Source organism: Anomaloglossus baeobatrachus, chromosome 3 (assembly GCF_048569485.1).
Source record: "Anomaloglossus baeobatrachus isolate aAnoBae1 chromosome 3, aAnoBae1.hap1, whole genome shotgun sequence".
NCBI lineage: Eukaryota > Metazoa > Chordata > Amphibia > Anura > Aromobatidae > Anomaloglossus > Anomaloglossus baeobatrachus.
In genome coordinates this window covers 207,187,163-207,205,529 of record NC_134355.1, presented here as the reverse complement: position 1 = coordinate 207,205,529, position 18,367 = coordinate 207,187,163, and positions in this window count along the sequence as shown.

Below are 18,367 nucleotides of genomic sequence, written 5' to 3'. Positions count from 1 at the left end.
TGGCTCTCCTGTGGCAAGGAATGAGACAGTCTCCTTGCCTGCCACGAGCGCTCCTGCTCAGCAGCGCCGAAGGTCTGCCAGACTGCGCAGAGTGGTGACACCTAGTGGTACTCCTGTTGCAAGAAATGAGGCGGTCTCCCATTCCTTGCCTGCCGCAGCTCCTCCTGCTCAGCAGCCTCGAAGGTCTGTGAGGTTGCGCAATGTGCAGAGGTTTGCTGTTCAGGGAAGCAGTGAGACTCCTGTTATCTCTACACATTGTGAGACCGAGGATCCCGCCTCTATTTCCCAGAGGCAGGAGGGTGAGCATGTGCTATGCTTGGTGGATCCTGATTCGCCCACTGACGTCACACGGCTTGATGACAAGGCTGGTGACGTGGTGAATCCTGACTGGCCAGGCTGGGATGTCGTGGATCCTGATTGGGTCAAGTCCGTCATCTCCGCCTCGCGCCCGCCCTTGGCTGGAGCTACACCTCCTTAAAAGCTCCTCCTGCCATCATGGCGGCGCGCGACCGTCCTTCTATGTTTGGATGTCTGGCAGCGTGCTGCCACGCCACTGCTCAGGCATTATCGACTTCTGTGGGCTTGGCCCTTGCTGCTTAGGCAGTACCTGGTTTGCAGGCCGTGTCCCTGCCTTGCTGCTCCGGCAGTAGCTCCTTCAACAGGCCGTGTTCCTGTCCCAGGTGAGCTCCTCGAGTCTCCACCGGACTCACCTGGTTATTGAAAGCACACGTGCGTGGGCACCTCTGTGCTACCCTCGTGCCATATTCTCGTGACTTCCACTGGCACACGTGCGTGGGCACCTCTGTGCTTCCCCGTGCAACAGGTACACCGAGCCGTGTGATCCCTGCCATACAACCCACACGGGTTAGGGCAGATCGGTGTACATAGATCGTCTGTGACATTCCAGACGATCGCTAGCAGCAACCCGCTCACTCTTCACCCACCATAGCAGCGGTCCCTTACACCGCACAGTGGACCTTGACCAGTGGAAGCTGTCCATTCCCCATCTTGGCACGCTTCCCCGGGTCCCCCTCGTAACATTACGGTCGCGCCAAAGGTCTGGCTATGGCTGAAGAGCAGCAGCAGTTGCTGCGTTATGTGCAGCAGTTGGAATCACGTTTGGCAGCAGTGGAGCAGTCTTCCTCCGACAAGACTACTCTGACGACAGTTGCCACCCAGGCGGCTACCCAGGCTGTGCTATTGGGCGGAAGGTCTCCTCGCCTTGCGCTTCCAGAGCGCTTTAGCGGGGACAGCTCCGAGTGCCGTGGGTTTATAAACCAGGTCACCACCTACTTAGAGCTGTCCGCGACTCTTTACGCTACCGAGAAGGCGAAGGTAGCCTTCGTCCAGTCCCTGCTCACAGGGAGAGCACTGAAGTGGTCCACGCCGTTGTGGGAGCGCGGAGATCGTGTGGTGAATAACTTAGCATCTTATCTTGGGGCCATGAGAATGGTGTTCCTCGGGCCTCAAGTCACCCACGACTCCGCACTGCGCCTCCTACGACTTCGGCAAGGGTCCGCTTCAGTCGGTGACTTTGCCGTACACTTTAGGACACTTGCTGCAGAGCTGGACTGGCCCGATAAGGTCCTTGTCCCTGTGTTCTGGGAGGGCCTGGCAGGGTTCGTCAAAGACGCACTGGCCACGCGTGAGGTGCCTGCTACTTTAGAGTCCTTGATTGTGGTTGCCTCTCGCATAGACATCCGCCAGGCGGAGCGGAGGTTCGAGGTCTCTTCAGCACCCACGTCCTCACGGCCTAAAAAGCGTCTGGCTCCCGTCTTCCACCAGACAGGTCTCCCAGCCAGCTCTGTAGGCGACTCCGTGGAGTCAATGGAGGTGTCCAAAGCGGTCTCCTCTACCCCAGGTTCTCGGTCTGGTGTCATCTGCTTTTCCTGTGGGCAGAGGGGACACATAGCTACCCGATGTCCCAAACCGTCGGGAAAAGACAGCGTCTAGTTTCCATCAGAGGGGGGTTCCTAGACGCTGCTTCTCCCTCTAGGTTGACTATCAGCGCCCAGTTGCAGTTTGGCACTACTCTCTTCTCTGCTCTGGCCTGCCTGGACTCAGGCGCTGATGGCAATTTCATTTCGACCTCCCTGGCAACCCGATACTCAGTTCCCCTGGTTCTCTTGCCCAAGCCACTCAGGGTTCGGGTAGTCAACGGGTCCCTACTAGTCGATCCCATCACCCAGATCACCATCCCTCTCAGGATGGAAGTACCACCAGGACACCATGAGCAGGTGTCCTTCCTGGTGCTTCCAGAGGGGACGGATGAGATTCTACTGGGTCTCCCCTGGTTGAGACAGCATGCTCCTATACTCAACTGGGCAACAGGGGAGATCTCATCATGGGCAGGATCCTGTAGGGAGCACCTCGTGACTACCGAACCACCCGCTACCATTAGGTCGGTTGGGTCCTCAGGGAATACAGGGGAGCCAGGTTTACCGACACCTTATGAGGCCTACAGGGACGTCTTCTCCAAGAGGGCCGCAGATACCCTTCCTCCCCACCGGCCATACGATTGCCGAATAGACCTGAAGCCAGGTTCCGAGCCCCCTAGGGGCAGAGTGTATCCCCTCTCTGCTCCAGAGACGGAGGCTATGTCCAAATATATTCAGGACAGCCTGGCAAAAGGGTTCATTCGCAAGTCTATTTCACCGGCTGGTGCGGGGTTCTTCTTCGTGCAAAAGAAGGAAGGGGATCTACGCCCCTGTATCGATTACAGGGGATTAAATGCAATCACGATCAAAAACAAATACCCTTTGCCCCTCATTACGGAGTTATTTGATCGATTCCGCGGGGCAAAGATCTTCACGAAGCTGGATCTACGCGGGGCGTATAATCTAGTGCGAGTCCGAGAGGGCGATGAGTGGAAGACCGCCTTCAACACCAGGGACGGTCACTACGAGTATCTCGTAATGCCCTTCGGACTCTGCAATGCCCCCGCCGTATTTCAAGACTTTGTGAATGATGTTTTCCGGGATTTGTATCTTTCCGTGGTTGCATACCTGGATGATATCCTTATCTTCTCCCCCGATCTTGCCACCCATCGGAGGGATGTCATCCGAGTACTTAAGAGGCTCCGCACTCATTCGTTATATGCTAAGCTAGAAAAGTGCATTTTTGAACGTGAATCCTTGCCGTTTCTGGGGTATATCGTGTCCAGTCAGGGGTTAGCAATGGATCCGGGGAAGTTGGAGACAGTGATGAAATGGCCTGAGCCCCGCTCGCTGAAAGCGATCCAGCGTTTCTTGGGGTTTATCAATTATTATCGCCAGTTCATTCCCAACTTCTCGACGGTGGCAGCACCCATCATTGCCCTTACCCGCAAGGGCGCTAATCCCAAAGCATGGACACGGGAAACGGTAGAGGCATTTCACACTCTCAAAACTTACTTCTCCAGAGCTCCCATCCTTCATCGTCCAGACATCTCCAAACCCTTCCTACTAGAGGTAGACGCCTCTTCGGTCGGTGCTGGTGCAGTCCTGTACCAGAAAGACGAACGAGGAAGGAAGCATCCATGTTTCTTTTTCTCCAAAACCTTTTCTCCGGCCGAGAGGAACTACTCCATAGGGGATAGGGAGTTACTGGCGATGAAACTAGCATTCCAGGAATGGCGGCATCTCCTGGAGGGTGCGAAGCATCCATTTGAAGTATTTTCCGATCATAAAAATCTCACATACCTCCAGACAGCACAACGCCTGAACCCAAGGCAGGCCCGTTGGTCCTTGTTCTTCTCCCGGTTCCGCTTTATTATCCGCCACCTGGCCGGTGAGAAGAACGTACGGGCCGATGCCTTGTCACGTTGTATGGTTGTGTTGGAGGAGGACGAGGAGGAGCCTCGTCTTATACTACCCCCGGACAGCTTGAGGATGGTCACTCCCACTTCTTTGGACCAGGTGCCACCTGGCAAGACCCTTGTTCCCCCTGAACTACGGAATGAGGTGCTATCGTGGGCCCATGCCTCCAAGGTCGGGGGTCACTTTGGGGTCAAAAGGACCAGAGACCTTGTGACTAGGCACTATTGGTGGCCGAGACTACCCCAGGACATACAGGAGTATGTGGGAGCCTGTATGTCGTGTGCACGGAATAAGTCGTCCCGGCAGAGACCGGCAGGTCTTCTTCACCCACTGCCAGTGCCGGATCGTCCCTGGGAAGTGGTGGGAATGGACTTCCTGGGAGATCTGCCCAAGTCAGCAGGTCACAAGGTCGTATGGGTCATCACGGATCACTTCTCTAAAATGGTCCACTTGGTGCCTCTCCCACGACTCCCGACGTCACGTGCTCTCGCCACCTTATTCATTCGGCATGTATTTAGGCTGCATGGCATGCCTGACAAGGTGGTGAGCGACCGGGGTCCCCAGTTCGCGTCTCGCTTCTGGAGAGAGCTCTGTAAGCTCCTGCAGATAGAGCTGAACATCTCCTCCGCATACCATCCCGAAACCAATGGACTGGTAGAGAGGACAAATCAGACCTTGGTAACGTACCTCCGCCATTTTATCTCCGCGCACCACGACAACTGGGCTAACCTCCTTAGTTGGGCCAAATTTGCCATTAATAATTCGGTCCATGAATCCTCTGGTCAGACTCCGTTCCTGCTCAATAACGGACAACATCCCCGAATCCCGGTTCCGATGCCCATTACGTCACCCGATCCTAGAGTGGAGGATTGGGCGACCGAGGCCCGGGAGATCTGGGATAACACCCAAGAGGCCCTTAAGAGGGCTAAAGACCGGATGGTGACAACGGCTGATGAGCGCCGCCGCCCTGCACCATCCTTCGCCCCTGGTGACCTAGTGTGGCTGTCCTCTAAGAATGTTAACCTACGGGTACAGGCAGCCAAGTTCGCCCCTAGGTACCTGGGTCCGTTTAAAGTACTAGAGCAGGTGAACCCGGTGGCATACCGACTCCAGCTCCCTCCACGCTGGGCTATAGCCAACACCTTTCACGTGTCCCTTCTGAAACCCGTACGACTTAATAAATTCTCGGGGTCCCTGCCGGCTCAAACCGACTCCCCGTCCGATGACCCTGAGGTGGCAAAACTTGTGGAGACAAAAGTCATACAGGGCAAGAGGTACTACCTCGTGGAGTGGGCCGGTCGTGGTCCGGAGCATAGATCCTGGGAGTTGGAGGATCATATCCGCGCCCCGGGGTTGATAGCGGCCTTCGAGCAAGGGGAGGGGCCTAGACGGGGGGGTAATGTTACATCTCGTGGCTCTCCTGTGGCAAGGAATGAGACAGTCTCCTTGCGTGCCACGAGCGCTCATGCTCAGCAGCGCCGAAGGTCTGCCAGACTGCGCAGAGTGCAGGAGAAACCTCCTCAGAGAGGCAGCACGAGGGTGACACCTAGTGGTACTCCTGTTGCAAGAAATGAGGCGGTCTCTCATTCCTTGCCTGCCGCAGCTCCTCCTGCTCAGCAGCCTCGAAGGTCTGTGAGGTTGCGCAATGTGCAGAGGTTTGCTGTTCAGGGAAGCAGTGAGACTCCTGTTATCTCTACACATTGTGAGACCGAGGATCCCGCCTCTATTTCCCAGAGGCAGGAGGGTGAGCATGTGCTATGCTTGGTGGATCCTGATTCGCCCACTGACGTCACACGGCTTGATGACAAGGCTGGTGACGTGGTGAATCCTGACTGGCCAGGCTGGGATGTCGTGGATCCTGATTGGGTCAAGTCCGTCATCTCCGCCTCGCGCCCGCCCTTGGCTGGAGCTACACCTCCTTAAAAGCTCCTCCTGCCATCATGGCGGCGCGCGACCGTCCTTCTATGTTTGGATGTCTGGCAGCGTGCTGCCACGCCACTGCTCAGGCATTATCGACTTCTGTGGGCTTGGCCCTTGCTGCTTAGGCAGTACCTGGTTTGCAGGCCGTGTCCCTGCCTTGCTGCTCCGGCAGTAGCTCCTTCAACAGGCCGTGTTCCTGTCCCAGGTGAGCTCCTCGAGTCTCCACCGGACTCACCTGGTTATTGAAAGCACACGTGCGTGGGCACCTCTGTGCTACCCTCGTGCCATATTCTCGTGACTTCCACTGGCACACGTGCGTGGGCACCTCTGTGCTTCCCCGTGCAACAGGTACACCGAGCCGTGTGATCCCTGCCATACAACCCACACGGGTTAGGGCAGATCGGTGTACATAGATCGTCTGTGACATTCCAGACGATCGCTAGCAGCAACCCGCTCACTCTTCACCCACCATAGCAGCGGTCCCTTACACCGCACAGTGGACCTTGACCGGTGGAAGCTGTCCATTCCCCATCTTGGCACGCTTCCCCGGGTCCCCCTCGTAACATCTACCTGCACAAATTGTGTTCAGATTTACATGGTTCACTATAATAATAATAATAATAATAAAAAAAAAAAATCTTTATTTCTATAGCGCCAACATATTCCGCAGCGCTTTACAATTCAGGAAGATCATATACAAACAAATAACAGTAATAGAAAATGCAATAATTGGAGCATGGAAAAAAGACAACCCTGCTCGTGAGAGCTTACAATCTACAATGCGATGGTGGGGGGGGACGACAAGGTACAAGTGCTTATTTACAATGGCAGTCCAGCCATCTCAAGGAAATGGGGGATAGATAATGGCTGCCTGGAACAGTTAGCCAAAACCTTGAGATGCATTTGGGTGCCATGGAGTTTGACATGGGGTTATATTCTGAGAAGACGTGGAGGGACTATGTGAATTTAATTCGGCTAGGGGGTGTGATAGGCCACCCTAAAAAGATGCGTTTTTAGGGAGCGTCTGAAGCTAAGTAAGTTGTGATTCATCCTAGCTTCTTGGAATAGAGCATTCCAGAGGATTGGTGCAACTCGGGAGAAGTCTTTGATCCGAGAGTGGGAGGTTCGGATTAGTGAGGACATTAGTCGAAAGTGTTTTGCAGAGCGTAGAGAACGAGTGGGGTGATAGAGAGGAGGGTGGAGATGTAGGGGTGTGCCGCACTGTGGAGTGCTTTGTGGGTGAGAACAAGCAATTCGAATTGTATCCTGTGATATATGGGCAGCCAGTGCAGTGACTGGCACAGAACGGAAGCATCTGAGTAGCGGTTAGCCAGGTAGGTGACCCTGGCTGCTGCATTAAGGATGGACTGTAGAGGAGAGAGTCTAGTTAGTGGGAGACCAATTAATAGAGAGTTACAGTAGTCGAGGCAGGAGTGGATCAGGGCCACGGTGAGGGTTTTTGTCGTTTCCATTGTGAGAAAGGGGCGGATTCTAGAGATGTTCTTGAGGTGCAAGCAGCAGGAACGGGCAAGAGATTGTATGTGGGAGGTGAAGGACAGAATGGGTGTAAAGTATAACACCCAGACAGCGAGCCTGCTGCCTAGGAGTTATCATGGTGTCACACACAGAGAGGGAGATGTTGGGTTTAGGGAGGTTAGAAGATGGAGGGAATAGAAGTAGTTCAGTTTTCAAAGGTTAAGTTTCAGATAGAGAGCAGACATGACATTTCAAACTGCAGTCAAGCAGCCACTTGTGTTCTGTAGTACAGCGGGGGTGAGGTCAGGGGATGAGGTGTATAGCTGTGTGTCATCAGCATAAAGATGGTACTGAAAGCCAAATCTGCTGATGGTCTGTCCAATTGGGGCAGTGTAGAGGGAGAAAAGAAGAGGGCCGAGTACTGAACCTTGAGGGACCCCGACTGTGAGAGGAAGAGGAGAAGGTGTGGAGCCAGCAAATGATACGCTGAATGAGCGGCCAGAAAGATAGAAAGAAAACCAGGAAAGCACGGTATCCTTTAGGTTGATTGAATGGAGCATAGAGAGAAGGAGATGGTGGTCAACAGTTTCTAAGGCTGCAGAGAGGTCAAGAAGAATAAGCAGAGAGTGGTCACCATTATGTTTTGCTGTCAATAGGTTATTGGTCACTTTGATGAGGGCAGTTTCTGTTGAGTGTAGGGGGCGGAAGCCAGACTGTAAAGGATCTAGAAAAGAGTGAGAGGAGAGGTAGCGGGTGAGGCAGGAATAGACCAGGTGCTCCAAGAGTTTGGAGATGAAGGGGAGATTGGAAACTGGTCTGTAGTTTCTTGTGCAGGATGGATCAAAAGTAGGTTTTTTTAATAGTGGAGTATTGATAAAGTGTTTAAAGGAGGAGTGGAAGATACCAGAAGAGAGAGAGAGATTGAAGATTTTAGTTAGGTGAGTAGTGATGACTGGAGAGAAACACTGGAGTAGATGTGAGGGGAAGGGATCAGTAGGGCAAGTGGTAGGACGAGAAGAGGAGAGGAGCCTGGAGACTTCTTCCTCTGTGACTGAGTCAAATGTGGAGAGTGATCCGGATGCGATGTGGGGAGAGATGGGAATCACGATGCTTGGTGGCTGGGAGCTGATCTCTCGGTGGATGTTTTCTATTTTCTCTGTGAAATACGAGGCCAGATCATCAGCATGAAAGTCTATGATAGGGGTCTGTACTTTGGAACTGAGGAGGGAGTGAAAGGTGTCAAAGAGCTTTTTTGGAATGTTGGATAGTAAGGAGATCAGGGTGGTGAAGTAGGTTTCTTTGGCGAGGTGAAGGGAAGAGTTGTAGGTTCTTAACATGACCTTCTTGTAGTGGATGAAGTTTTCTGGTGTGCGGGTTTTCCTCTATAGGCATTCAGCACTCCTAGAGCATCGCTGGAGAAATCGAGTTTGGGATGTGAGCCAGGGCTGTTTTACTCTGTGTTCGGTCTTTCTGAAGGTGAGTGTGCTACTTGGTCTAGGGTACTTCTGAGTGTGTCATTGTAGTGATTTATAGCCAGATCAGGACAGGAAAATGAGGAGATAGGGGACAGTGATGAGTGTAGAGAGTCTGTAAGTGTCTGAGAGTCATTGGCCTGTAGATTTCTGAATGTGTGATAGGTGGGAGCGTGCTGCGGTGGACAAGGGTTTGTGAGCTTGAAGGGAGGATGTTGTTGTCAGAGAGGGGAAGTGAGAGATAGAGCAGAGGCGGGCGAAGACCAGATCAAGGGAGTTGCCGTCATCATGTGTCTCAGAGGATAAGAGCTGTGAGAGGCCAAAGGATGTGGTTAGAGATAGAAGCTGGGATGCAGAAGCAGAAGTGGGGCTGTTCATGGGTATGTTAATATCTCCTAGGATAAGGGTTGGTAATTCTGAAGACATGAAGGAAGTGCGGCAGCCAGGCTGAAAATTGGTCAAGGAACTGGGAGGGTGAGCCTGGGGGATGGTAAATGACCGCTACTCTGAGGGAGAGGGGATGGAAGAGCCTGATGATGTGGACCTCGAAAGATGGGAATGAGAGTGATGGAGCTGGGGGGGATGACCTTGAAAGTGCATTGTGGGGACAGGAGTAAGCCGACTCCACCATCAGGTCTGTTCTCAGGTCTTGGTGAATGTGAATGTGAAAAGTGTAAACCACCGTGAGAAATGGCAGCAGGGGAAGCAGTGTCAGAATCCTGAATCCAAGTCTCAGTAAGGGCCAGCAGATTAAGAGAGTTATTGAGAAAGTAGTTGTGGATGTAAGAAAGCTTGTTACATACAGACCGTGGATTCCAGAGAGCACAATTAAAAGAGGGAGGTGAGGGTGTACAACTAATGCTAATGAGGTGTCCAGTGTAGGGGGGATGGAAGGAGGGCGAAGGGTCCCTGGGAAGCACCACCGGTTGCAGTAATGACTGGGGTCTCGGCCATCGACCCCTCCTGTAACTTTTCCTCTGCCAGAGGCGGTGTTGGATGGGAATGGGGTGTGAGGAAAGAATTAACCTTTTTCACTGGCTTAGAAAAATAATAGAAATTCATTCTCCCTTGGAAGACCAAACCAGACTTATTTACGTAATAAACTATGAGACCAACCTCAAGGACGTAGAATGTTTTGACTTAGAAACGACTGACAAACATCTTGTTATGGGAAGAAGAACGCTATAGATTGTTATGGGAGTATAAGTCATTATGTTAATTTCTCTTGCTGGGAATATGTAATCCACACCTTAATGAATGTAGATTAATGAATATGTATGTTGCATAGTTACGCCCTAATCAACTTTGTATAACCTTGTAATCTAAACAAAATAATACACTTTCTATTCGGAGCCACACACCGGTACCCTCTCTGCATTTGGACATCGCTGGCAACAGCTGTGACCGTTAGGTCAACCTAACATTATCTGGCACCCGAAAAACAGGGACCTGTGTTAATCCCAGGACGCAGTAAACTGTCTTGCCAAGCCGAGGGGGAGGTGACAAGACGTGGGGACCAGAAACACCTGGCCAGGTAAGAGTTGAACCTTATTCTTCTCTTTATGCTCCCCATCTCTGTTCAATTCCCTCCTCAACGCGCAAGAAGTACACTGTGAGTAGATACTGGGTTATTGGCGGGTTTCTACTGAACTCTGAGAGAGCCTTGCCAGCAGATGTTGTCTGTGCCTTGTCTGTTTCTTTGCCCCTCTGTGCTTTATCTTCGTGTGTCTGCTCTATTGCGGTTTGCTTCTGTGCTGTTGTCCTTGTTGGTTGTCATAGATCCCATACATCAGTGAGTGTTGAAAGGGAATAGTGTACCTGCTCTGTCCAATGGATGTGATATTCACTGCCCTAGTGTTAGTGGGAATAGCCCTGTTTGCCATTGCCATTGGATATAGAGTGTACCTTTGGTACAAGAAGGGTAACCCAGTGCCATTCAACATACTCAGCCCCCTCTGAACAGTTAGGACACCACCTTTCAGTATGAATACAGATCAAGAGTCAGTCTCTGGGTACTTCCAGGAAAGGTGGTTCTAGACCTCACCTTAGGTAGGAATACAAATAAGGAGTTAGTCTCTGAGTATCTCCAGGATAGGTAGGTATAGTCCGAAGGACGTTCAAGGGTCTAAAAGCTGAAGAAGATAGACGAAGAATGGGGCAAGGAATATCAAAAGACAGAAGAGCTGGATGCACCCTGCAACATCTCATTACGTGTTATCATGGCAAAAGAACAGCCAGTCAGTCCAAGGAAGTTTTTAAGACATTTGGATTGAAGGGGAAGGATCAATTGGACCCCAACAAATGGGACACAATAAGAGCTACTAGAGCAGGAGTGATAGCAGATAAATCATGGACTAAACTGGTCAGAACTCTTTCTGACATGGCAAAAACAGCCCACAATCAAGGTTGGATATACCATGAAGAATCAGACACATGGGAAGAAGCTGGGAAGAAGGATAATAAGGATCAACAGCCTCCTCCGTACCTGTCAGCTACTCCTGGAACAACTACAAAAATAGCAGGATCCCTGGAATGGACCTGCACAAACTGTGGCCAACAAAATCCGGACTGGAGTGAAACATGCCTAGCCTGTGGAGCCCCACAGCACAAGCTACAAGCCACAGCACCAGTGCCTCTTTATCCCGTAGTTGAAAGAAGAGTCCTGATAAGACCATCTGTTAATCCACAAAACCCAGATGCTCCCAGAGATGCAGTTCCTCGTACGTATGAAGACTACGTACCCTGGACTCAAGCCGAGCAGATGGCTTTCCTGCAAAATGCTCCAGACCCGACTAGAAACCCAGTCAGTTTTTCATGTTACCTGAACCAAATACAGGTCTCCTACAGAAGCACTTGGTTGGACATGGAAAGTTTGTGTAGAGTTAAAATGTCTCCCGAACTGTATGCCAAACTCACTGCCCATCTGACAGGACATGTTCCGGACGATACCCGTAATGTGGAATCGGGCCAAGACTTCATGATAAGACTCAATCTTTTTTGCGTCCAGGAACAAAGAACTAAGGGCACAATGGGACAAGTGCATCAAGGTCCTGTGGAGAATGTCAGCTCATTTTACTACAGATTGATGCAGTCATTCGCAGATGAAGGGCTGGACATACAAGCAGCCGCAATACGGCGCCTGATGGTAAGATCCTTCATGGATGGAATACATGCACCTCTGGCAGAAAGATTGAAAGCGTGCTGCCCAGAATGGAGAAACATGGAAGACATAGATCTTCTAGTCAACAAAGCAAGTGGCTTAGAAACCGACGCAAAGGATAAAAGGAGCAACAAGAAAGTTGTCATTGCAGCAGTGGACGGTCACCCAGAAGGTACAAGAAAAAGGCACCGACCTGCTACTATTGTGGAATCAGAGGACATGTGATCAGAGACTGTAGAAAGAAGGAGAGGGACACTCAAAACCAACCCGAGAGTCAGGAGGAGAAGACTGCCTGACTTGCGGCAGCACGGGATAGGGATGCCAGAGGTCCATTTATACACGTCCCCCTTCACATTGGCAACAAGGAAATAAGAGCTTTGGTGGACTCAGGAGCCTCACGCTCCTTACTCCCCAGGAACCTGGTGCCTGAAGGATCCATCTCATCTGAAGCTACTGTAGTATCCGGATTTGATGGACAAGCCCAGATAATCCCAATAACACATCCACTGAAGGTGAAACTGGGACCACACATGTTTGTGTCCAAATTCTTAGTGTCCCCTCAGGGTGGAGATGCCCTAGTGGGAGCAGATCTACTATCAAGACTGCAAGCTCAGATTGTCTACAATGAAGATGGATCTGCTATCCTGCAAATTCCAGAAGATATCCCAGAAGAAGTCATGTGCACCCTCCAGATGATCGAAGATCAACCAGAATCTGATGTTACACGTGAAGTAAACACGGATCCAATACTTCTACTGTGACGCCCTGGGCAAGCCAAGGGTCACAGGTCATGGCACCACCACACCCTACACCCCGGATAGGTACACCGAAGCTACCCAAAAATCCTTGTTGCCTTCCTCCAGGGGCTGATGTCCACACCAGGGGGTGGGCCAGGCGGTTGGCTCCGCCCACCGAGGAGTTCACAGCCCTGGAGGCGGGAAAACCAGGCAGTTTAGAGAGAGTTTAGTGAGAGTTGGAGTAGGAAGTGGTAGAGGAGCAAGTGAGAGGAGTAAAGTGGAAGAGAAAGTGACAGTTGAGGAAGCCTGAAGTCGGTCCGGGTGTGTGCCCCGGACTGAGACAGCAAGGTCAGCAGACGGCGGTGACTGTCTGCAGGAGAGGCTGATCGGAGGTTGCCGAAAGGACCATGGACGGGTGGTGGCCCGGCGGTACCGGAGCGGTATACGAAGAGAAGCCAGCACCATTGGCAGGGGCCTTTCGGATCCCGGCAAGGCTAGGAGTCGCCGTGAATTTGCCAAATCCGTCAGTGAAGGGGACCTCCTGGGTCTCCAAACAGCTAAGTCACGATTGAAGGCAACAGTCCAACCGTAGGAGAGAGACACCGCCACCGCCAGGGCACCAGTTTCTCAGGGCCAGCGCCTGCGGGCAAAGAGGGGCTCCTCCGGCCCATATCCAAGCCGGGGAGTGGGTTACCGGTGGGAACCCATCGCTACTAGAGTTGAGCGCGGTTCTAGGTTCGTGGTTCTCCAGTTCGAGGTTGGAGTGATTTTGGGGGCTGTTCTAGATCGAACTAGAACTCGAGCTTTTTTGCAAAAGCTCGATAGTTCTAGATACGTTCGAGAACGGTTCTAGCAGCAGAAAGCAGAGCTTTTTACAGCTACAGTGTGCAGGAGCCATCGCTGGCAGCCTGCCACAAGCTGGTAACCAAGATAAACATCGGGTATCCAAGCAAAGCGCTTTGGTTAGTAACCCGATGTTTATCCTAGTTACGTGCAGGAAGCCCACACTTCCCCGCTCAGCTCGCTCCGCCCCCTCCTGCCCGCGGCATGTACACATGCATACATACACACACACACACACACTCTGCACACATGGTCCCGCTCGGCTTACCTGCGGTGATGAAGTCCCGCCATCCCGACCTCAGCGCTGTCACTGTCCTCCATGGCCGCCGCTTGTCACATCACCTCTCGCTTCCGACCCGAGACTGACTAGCGGTGACGTCACGGGCCTCTCGCGATGCTTGGCTGTGAAGGCGGCGGTCATTGAACTCAGTGACAGGTGCTGTCAGTGTGCTGGAGATCAGCGCAGGTAATGTACCTCGCTGACAGCAGCACTTGTCATCCCCTGCAGTGACCTGGGCTGACCCATTGATGTTAGCTCAGGTCACTGCATTGCTCTCCCAGCCAATGGGGAACATTCTGCTCTTCATTGACTGAGACAGTGTGGATCGTCATGGGAACCCCTTGGATTACACCAGACCTGGATTTGTTTTTCTTTCTAATAAATTGGTTAAAGAGGGAATGTTTTGGGGAATGTTTTTTCAAATAAAAATGTGTTTGTCGTCTATTTTTTTTTTATTACTGACTGGGTTGGTGATGTTGGGTATCTGATAGACGCCTGACCTCACCAACCCCAGGGCTTGATGCCAGGTGACATTACACATCTGGTATTAACCCCATATATTACCCCGTTTGCCACCGCACCAGGGCGCGGGATGAGCTGGGGCGAAGCACCAGGATTGGCGCATCTAATGGATGCGCCACTTCTGGGGCGGCTGCGGCCTGCTATTTTTAGGCTGGGGAGAGTCCAATAACCATGGACATCCCTAGTCTGAGAATATCAGACCCCAGCTGTCTGCTTTATCTTGGCTGGTGATCCAATTTTGGGGGGTCCCCTACGTGGTTTTTTTTTTTTAATTATTTATTTAATTTAAAATAACAGCGTGGGGTGCCCTCAGTTTTGGATTACCAGCCAAGGTGAGGTTGCCAGTTGTGGTCTGCAGGCTGCAGCCGTCTGCTTTACCCTAGCTGGCTACAAAACTATGGGGAACCCTACGTCATTTTTTTTTTTTTCATTTTTTTGGCTAAATACAAAGCTAAGCACCCCTTAGTGCCACATGAAAGGCACCAAAGGGTGCAAAATTACAAAATGCAGGAGAGTGGGACATTATGTGTCTTCCTGCCATTATAATGACAGAAAAGGCTGATATGAAGTGCACAAGCACAGGAAAATCACCAGAGCGCTCTACGCTGTGAAAAGCAGTAGAAAATGGCACTGGAGTGAACATGTGACCGCCTCATGTAGGATGAAGCTATGGATCCTGGGTAAATTTATGCATTTACCCTCCTTCAGTTTTTTTGCAGTACACAAAAAAAACGGAAGGCACACGGATGACAAACAGATGACATACGGACCGTCTACGGAACGGAAACGGATGCCACACGGATGCACCCGTGAAAAAAAACGGACTGTTTTTTGCAGACCGCAAAAATGGATCGGTCGTGTTTATGTAGCCTTATTCTGATCTGCCGTTTATAAACAGCAGGCAGAAATAAGTGAATAACGCTCCCCGGCGTCAGAAAATCTCCGGGGTTTCAGGGCTAGCTGAGACCCTGGAGATCATGATTCAGGATGGTTTTTCCGGTCCCCGCTCACGTGATCACAGGTATACACCGTACACCGATGATCACGTTACAGTAAATGACAGCGTCGGTAAAAAATTATTTATCTCCCATCTGGCATGAACAAACACTTCTCCTCCACTTCTTCTCCACTTCTCCACCTTTTCTCCATTTTTTTCTCCATTTTTTCTCCACTTTTTCTCCACTTTTTCTCCACTTTTTCTCCACTTTTTCTCCATTTTTTCTCCATTTTTTCTCCACTTTTTCTCCACTTTTTCTCCACTTTTTCTCCACCTTTTCTCCACCTTTTCTCCACCTTTTCTCCACCTTTTCTCCACCTTTTCTCCACCTTTTCTCCACCTTTTCTCCACCTTTTCTCCACCTTTTCTCCACTTTTTCTCCACTTTTTCTCCACTTTTTCTCCACTTTTTCTCCACTTTTTCTCCGTTCTTTTTCTATGGTTGGTCTACCCATTAGCTCTGCCATGCATAGTGTAGCTCTACACCTACTGCACATGTTACTTTACGATTGACATCTCTTTCGTACCAGAGCTGTCTAAGCCTACTCTGACCCCATATTTGTCATTACTATATTGTCCTTGTACTGTATTATGACATTTGTATCATGTGTTTCATTTCTTGCTGTGTTACAATTTTTTTGCTGCATCCCAATTGTACCTCTACATTGTTCGAGTTTATGTTATTGTTCTCTCACTCTTATGTGATAGTGATTATTGTCATTTTTCAGGATTACATGCAGATAAGTCCAATCTGATGAAGGCTCAGGCCGAAACGTCATTTGTAACTTGTTTTACACAAAAACATATATGCTTATTAAAAAAAAAATTTTCTTAATACAGACCAATAAAGAGTGATTTTGCATTACTATCCGTTGTGACTTACTGACTTAGTCTGGGAGATTTAGAGTGCCGAGGTTACTCACTAATTTTATCTATTATTACCTCTGAGCACCTATATACCAGTGAGCAGAGCTTCCTCTACAGTAGTTCTCCTGATTAGGCATGCCCTTACCTCATGAGCAGGGCATTGCAGCTTTGGTAGCAACCATTACGACATGGACTCTGCTGCTGTGGACCCGGGGAGAGTGAGTGCAGATTCATTGCACCCACACTCCTCACATGAAGGGTCCGCACTCCTAGAAAATGGGGGATACGTTCCCTGAGTGTCTCCCCCCCATATTCTAGACGGTCCAGAGTCGTCGTGGGACCCCTTTATTTTTTTTCTTACAATAAATTGGTGAAAGAGGAAATGTTTTGGGGACTGTTTTTTCAAATAAATTTCTTTTGTCGATTTTTTTTTTTTGTTAGTACTGACAGTTTATGATGTTGGGTATCTAATAGACGCCATGACATCACAAACTGCTGGGCTTGATCTCAGGTGACTTTACAGCTAGTATCAACCCGATTTATTACCCCGTTTGCCACTGCACCAGGGCACGAGATGAGCTGGGGTGAAGCGCCAGGATTGGCGCATCTAGTGGATGCGCCACGTCTGGGGTGCCTGCGGCCTGCTATTTTTAGGCTGTGAAGGCCCAATAACTATGGACCTTCCCACCCTGAGAATACCAGACCACAGCTGTCCGCTTTACCTTGGCTGGTGATCCAATTTGGGGGGGTCCCTACTTTTTTTGTGTAATTATTAATATTTATAAAATAATTATAAAAAAAGAGCCTGGGGGGACCTCCACATTGGATCCCCAACCACGGTAAAGCTGCCAGCTGTGGTTTTCAGGCTACAGCCGTCTGCTTTACCCTAGCTGGCTATCAAAAATGGGGGGACCCAACGTCATTTTTTTTTTAACTATTTTTTAAATAGAAAAAATTAATGGGCTTCCCTGTATTTTGATTGCCAACCAAGGTAGCGGCAGGCAGATGGGGGTGGCAACCCATAGCTGTCTGCTTTATCTGCGCTGAGAATCAAAAATACCGCGGAGCGCTACGTCATTTTTTTTAAAGATTTATTTTTACAGCACTGTGATGTCCAGCAATCAAAATACAGGGAAGCCCATTTTGTTTTTAGTTATTTAAATAAATAATTAAAAAAAATATATATGGGCTCCCGCTGCATTTTTTGTATTGCTAGCTAAGGGTAATCCAAGCAGCTACTGGCTGCTAACCCCCACTGCTTGGTGTTACCTTCACTGGCAATGGAAAATCCCGGGAAGCATTTTTTATTTTTTTTGCCAAAAAACTACAAAAAAAGGACGTGAGCTTCGCCATATTTTTGTATGCTAGCCAGGTATAGCAGGCAGGTGCTGGAAGAGTTGGATACAGCGCCAGGAGATGGCGCTTCTATGAAAATGCCATTTTCTGAGGCGGCTGCAGACTGCAATTCGCAGCAGTGGGGCCCAGAAAGCTCAGGCCAACCTGTGCTGCGGATTCCAATCCCCAGCTGCCTAGTTGTACCTGGCTGGACACAAAAATGGGGCGAAGCCTACGTCATTTGTTTTCTAATTATTTCATGAAATTCATGAAATAATATAAAAAGGGCTTCCCTTTATTTTTGGTTCCCAGCCGGGTACAAATAGGCAACTGGGGGTTGGGGGCAGCCGTACCTGCCTGCTGTACCTGACTAGCATACAAAATATGGCGAAGCCCACATAATTTTTTCAGGGGGCAAAAAACTTCTGCATACAGTCCTGGATGGAGTATGCTGAGCCTTGTAGTTCTGCAGCTGCTGTCTGTCTGTATGGAGAAGAGCAGACAGCAGCTGCAGAACTACAAGGCTCAGCATACTCCATCCAGGACTGTATGCAGAAGTTTTTTGCCCACCAAAAAAATGACGTGGGCTGCGCCATATTTTTCTATGCTAGCCAGGTACAGCAGGCAGCCACGGGCTGCCTCCAACCCCCAGTTGCCTATTTGTACCCGGCTGGGAACCAAAAGTATAGGGAAACCCGTTTTTTTTAATTGTTTCACTTATTTCATGAAATAATTAAAAAACAAATGACGTGGGCTTCGCCCCATTTTTGTCTCCAGCCAGGTACAACTAGGCAGCTGGGGATTGGAATCCGCAGCACAGGTTAGCCCGAGGTTTCTGGGCGCCTCTGCTGCGAATTTCAGTCCGCAGCCGTCCCAGAAAATGGTGCTCTCATAGAAGCGCCATCATCTGGCGCTGTATCCAACTCTTCCAACAGCCCTGGAGCCGGGTGGCTTGTTGGGTA